The sequence below is a fragment of the Phyllobates terribilis genome, unplaced genomic scaffold (genome assembly GCF_046119375.1).
Source record: "Phyllobates terribilis strain yellow unplaced genomic scaffold, ASM4611937v1 Scaffold_3__8_contigs__length_932513732, whole genome shotgun sequence".
Lineage (NCBI taxonomy): Eukaryota > Metazoa > Chordata > Amphibia > Anura > Dendrobatidae > Phyllobates > Phyllobates terribilis.
Window position 1 is genome coordinate 483,820,919 of NW_027362763.1, and position 6,000 is coordinate 483,826,918.

The following is a 6,000-nucleotide window of genomic DNA, read 5'->3' on the forward strand; positions in this document are numbered from 1 at the left end:
GCCTCCATTAAAAATGTCCTTTAATGTGTCATTGAAGTGACTCGCCCCCTGGGCCGTGGGACACTCGGATCCGAGCAACAGGGCATTAATGGGGGTAGTAGTGGCAACCCGGTCTGTGGCTCAGGGTGTTCAGACCAGTGGCAGTCTTCTATATGTTTTGCAATGTCCGACTACGCCACCCGTGGATTGCAATCAGGGCAAATTGCCGCTGCAGTGCAGACCGCTGGGGCAGATGTAAATGTGCAGCACTGAATAATACAACTCCCCACTGGAGGAGTATGGCCCCAGGGCAGTATATAATGGATGATGGAGGGGATGATTCCGACAGCAATAGCCAGGAAACGGAGGCCTCTTAAACAGTTCAGGGTCTTTATTAGACCAGGTGAGACGACCCAAAAACAGTCCCGGCTAGGAGGGGGCCTGGATGTCTGAGGGCAAGTGGGAAGCTGGCCCTGATCAAGGTGAGGGTGTAGGCCTACCGTGCTCTCTGCGCTCTCTCTGGCTATTTCCCTCCTCATGGTGTAATAGCCCACGTTCCCGAGCTTGCCATGTCTTCTCGCCCATATGGCTTGCAACTTGGGTCCCTTTCTACTCCCGGTCTGGTATGGCTTTGCTGGTCCCTTCTGCTGTGGCGGAACCTCCGGGCTTCTTAGGCCAAGGAACATACAATCCCCTGCGGACTGGTTATTTGCTGTAGGACTTGGAATCCTCACAGCCTCAGACACCAAAGTCTGGTAGATTAGTTTCTCTATCTGCCAGGACAGGCTCGCTTCGCCTCTTGTCAATGGCTCGTGGCTCTCCTACTGTCACACGGCCTCTTAGGCTGCAACACAACTGTCTGTCACTGCTCTGAGACACCTCTTTCTTCAGAGACAGGTTGTCCAGTTCTCCTAACCCTGCCCCCAGCTTTTATAGGGGCAGCCTGCTCCCCCTACTGGCCTGGGACAGGAGGTGCTGCATGCTAATGGTCCTTGATCAGAGAACCTCCCCCTTGCTCTCAGACACAGCTTTATTATACATTTGTGGCATCCAGGCCAAGGTGACACATTCCCCCCTAGTAAAATTTAGTACTCCGGGACTAAACAAGAAACAAGAGTAACATGCATGACCATAAAAACATTACAAGGCAAGTAACAACAAACGACGCACAGGTTGAGTTCTTAAGGTCACAGTGTGGTCTGTGACCGGGTGTCCATTTCACCAACAACAACGGGGAGCTCTAACCAGGTGGGGGGTCTGCCGTAGCCCCAAGTCCTTGACAGTACTTGTTCATTCCGCTGGTTAAGCTCGAAACATATTTACAGGGAAGTCCGGTTACTCATAGATCATAACCTGTTAGTCCATTAACTGAAAGAAACTGAGAAAACGCGTAGTTACTGGTCATGCAATTACATTTCAAATAATTCAACATTTTACAGGATAGTTACATTTGCTATTACACTCTACACTCTCCAGCGAGCTGGTATTTGACCCTTAGTGCTTCGGGTTGACCTACGTAACCCAGTGTCTGGTTGTGGTCTAACCTGGTTTTTCTCACTAGCGCTAGGGGTGCAATCACTGGCTAGACTTACAGGCAGGGCAGGCAGCTGTCTGAGGGTCCTCTGGCTTACCGCAGGCATGGCAGGCTCACTGTCAGCAGAGGGTTGATTCTCCTGGGCTGCTGGTACAGGCTCTTCTGCCTCTGGAGCTGCTTGTTCTTCTTCACCTTCCTGCTCTGGTGTAGGTTGTTGCTGCATTGGTTGCAGGAAATTCAGGACGGGTACCACTATGGCATCGTTTATTCGAGTCCAGGACTGAGGGAACTCTCCGAGAACGGTGCTGACCATTTCTTCCTTGTCCTCTGCGGGTTCAAGGTCTCTCTGATCCTCTTCTCCATTCCGTAGTTGCTCGGTGCACCTTTTTAGGTGGTCTCTGGAGATTGTACTAGTGGTTTCTCCTCCATCCTTGGTGATCACGCACACCTTTGGGTTGTCGTGATCAGACTGCAGTATGGTTTAGGGTTCCCTTTCCCACTGGTCGTCCAGCTTGTGTAGCCTTCTCTTTCGCTTCAGGACCTGCTCACCAGGTTCTAGGGGATCAGCAGGGGCGTGTTGGTTGAAGAGTCTTTCTTGCCTTTCTCTCACCAGGACCAGGCTCTTCTCCACACTCTCCTGTACCTTCTTGTACTGCAGTCGCCTTTCCGTATCCCAGTCTGCATCTGGGGAGGTGTCCTCGGGTGTTAGGACTCTCATCTCCAGGTCTATGGGAAGCTTACCTGGTCTGGCTCGCATCAGGTAAGCCGGGGTGCAGTTTGTAGTATTCACCGGGATATGGTTGTATAAGTCTATCAGGTCCGGCAGTTTTTCTGGCCACAGGCTGCGTTTCTCCAGGGGCAACGTCTCCAGGAGATCAATGACTATATTGTTCATTTTCTCACACATCCCGTTGGTTTGTGGGTGGTAAGGCGTTGTCCGAATCTTCTTACAGCCATAGAGGTTGCAGAACTCTTGGAAGATTTCAGCCTCGAACGCTGGACCCTGTTCCGGATACCCGTGTGGACGGCATAAGTATTGCTGGAAGGCTCTGGCCGCCGTTTGAGCTGTCAAGTCTTTTACAGGGACCACCACTAGAAATCGGGAATAGTGGTCCACGATTGTCAGGGCATAAACGTATCCTGACCGGCTTGGAGCCAATTTGACGTGGTCCAGAGCTACCAGCTCAAGAGGCTGCTGGGTGACGATGGGCCTCAAGGGTGTCTTCTGACTGGTGTGGTACTTACTCCTTAGATTACAAGGGCCACAGTCTCTGCACCACTTCTCTACAGCCCCTCTCATGCCGATCCAGAAGAACTCGCCTCTTATCATGAACTCCAGTTTCTTCAAGCCAAAGTGCCCCGCCCTGTCATGGTAAGCCTCCAGGACCATAGCTGCATCTCGCCTTGGGACCACGACTTGCCGGGTCAGCTCGTGCGTCCGGTGGTTGATGAGTCTTCTTCACAGCTTACCTTCATAGAGGAACAGCCTGCTTTTCTCTTTCCATAGCTGCTTGGCTTCCTCTGGAGCATCCGGATCTAGACGGGCGTTTTCTCGGGTCAACAGGTCTTTCACCATGCAGATTGCAGGGTCACTATCTTGGATCTCAGCCCAGCTGTGGTGAGGTAGGGGGATTGATCATGATGGTTCTTAAGTCTTCCTCCTTCATGCAGTGGGAGTATTGAGTGGCTCCATACCAGTGAAACGCAGGGAGTTCTACCTCCTCCAGCTCTTCTGTGTCTTCGCCTCCGTCAGGTAAGTGAGGCATTCTCGATAGGGCATCAGTGTTGGCATTGGTTCTGCCTGCCCGGTACTTGATCGTGAAGTCATAATTCGAGAGTCGCGCCATCCACCGCTGCTCTAGGGCACTTAGTCTTGCATTGTCCAGGTGTGTCAACGGTTGTTGTCCGTGTACACAGTGAACTTTGCGGAGGCCAGGTAATGCTTAAACCGTTCTGTGATGGCCCGCACCACTGCCAAGAATTCTAGCTTGAAGGAACTGTAATTCTCCGGGTTCCTTTCAGTGGGCCTCATCTTCCGGCTGGCATACGCGATCACCCTTTCTCTGCCCTGTTGGTTTTGCGACAGTACGGCTCCCAGCCCCACATTACTGGCATCTGTGTGGAGAATAAAATGCTGGCCATAATCGGGGTAGGCCATGATCTCATCCCCTGTGAGGGCCATCTTAAACTGGCGGAAGGACTCCTCTTCCGGCTTGTCCCCCTTGAAGGGTGGCTTTTGGCTTCTGGACTTAGACTGTCCTATCAGGAGGTCCTGCATAGGGGCTGCCATCTTAGTGAACCCGGGGATGAACCTTCGGTAGTAGCCTACCAACCCGAGAAATTGCCTCACTTCTTTGATGTTTGAGGGGCTTGGCCATCTCTTGATTACTGTGACTTTGTCAGGGTCAGGGGCTACTCCTTCTGCACTTATCACGTGCCCTAAGTACTGGACCTTCGGTTTCAACAGGTGAAACTTTGATGGTTTCACCTTCAGGCCATAGCCTGCCAGGGCTTCGACAGGTGTTTTAGATGGTCCTCGTAGGTCTTCGAATAGACGATCACGTCGTCCAGGTAAAGTAGAACCGTCTCGAACTTTCGGTGCCCTAGACAGCATTCCATCAGCCTCTGGAAGGTCCCTGGTGCGTTACAGAGCCCGAAGGGCATACAGTTGAACTCGCTCAGTCCCATCGGAGTGGTGAAGGCGGTCTTCTCCTTGTCAACCTCTGCCACAGGAACTTGCCAGTACCCGCTAGTAAGGTCCAAAGTAGAAAAGAAGTTAGCTGATTTTAGTGCGGCTAAAGACTCCTCTATTCTAGGCAGCGGATATGTGTCTTTGTGGGTGATACGGTTGATTTGTCTATAGTCCACGCACATTCTCATGGTGCTGTCTTTCTTTTTTACCAGAACCAAGGGGGCTGCCCAGGGGCTACAGCTATCTCTAATGACCCCAGCTTCTTTAATTTCTCTTAGCATGCCCTTTGCGTTCTGATAATGTGCAGGGGGTACAGGCCTGTGCCTCTCTTTTATTGGTGGGCGGCTCCCCGTGGGGATGTGGTGTTCCACTCCCTTTACTCGGCCGAAGTCTAGCGGGTGCTTACTAAAGATTCTTTCGTACTCCTGAACCACCCGGTAGACTCCTTGTTTTTGGTGCAGGGGAGTGGAGTCAGCATCCACATGGAGTTTCTGGCACCAGTCCTCCTTTTGTTTCTGGGAGCCATTACACTCCACCTGTGGAGATGGAGGCAAAGGCTCCACGGCCCTGATAGCTTTGTGTTCAACAGCAAACAGTTTGGCAAGTGTAGCATACCTAGGTAAGTGTACCTCCCTCTCCCCAATGTTGAGAATGCGGATGGGCACCCTCCCATGATGGACACCAACCACCCCCCGGCCTGTCAAAATGGTGGGCCTGCTGTCTGAGTACATGGGTTCTACCATGGCTTGGTAGTCTCTACCTCTCAACCCGATTGCAGTCCGACACCAGATCATCATTTCACTTTTGGGAGGCATGGAAATGGGGAATGGGTCACTCATTCTAATGCTACCGATCTCACCACGAGACAGTTCTACCTGCTGCCATCTCATCAGAGCTTTTATCTCTTTGTTGAGGACTCTCTGTTGGCTGGAACTAGCATTCACCGCCACCTGTTGTAGAATTACAATTACCTCTGAAAGACAATTCTCAATCACGTTAGTACCCACAGTTATTTTAGGCTGACTTTCACGACAGTCAATGTCCACAATAATCACTCCCTGTGCCGGTAGTTCAACTTTACCAATCTTATTGGTCATCTCCTTGAACCCCATCTGTGGCACGGGCAAGCCATTGCTGGCAATGATGCTCAGGTCATTGTCTGGATACCGTGTTATATCAGCATCAGTCCAATACTGCTTAAAAAGTACATAAGGGATAGTAGTTACTTGCGACCCGGTATCCAGCAAGGCTCTTATGGGGATACCGTCCAGCACCACGGGTAAAACCAGGCGCCCTCCAACGTACATATTACGGTAATTGTAAGGGCCTGGTGATCTTATGCCTGGGGGTTGGCCCTCTGCCCCAGGTTGGACCCGTTTAAATTACAGTACCTGGAAATGTGTCCGGGCTGGTTGCATCGACGACAAATGGGCTGTCCATCCTCCGCGTAGTGGTCTGTGGGCCTCCCTCGGAACGATGGGGTCCTCTCTGTTGACGCCACGGGACATCCTCCGGACTTGAAGCCAACTCGATGGGTCTTGACGGGTCCAATTGTAACGCCTGGATGGTCCTGGTCAATGCCACGATGCTCCTGGCCAACTCCTGGACCTGGGGGTGCAGATCTTTCGATGGGGCTTGGTTCAGGGCCTGTGCATCGGCTCCCACTGAGTCCATAGAGGAGGGCGCCGCCTCCTGGTGGTAGGTGAGAGCAGGGCGCCGGGGGTTTATAGCGCCACTGGTTGCGGGTTCACGGAGCACCCTTATGGCCCTGTCCTTGAATTGGGCAAAGGTCAGA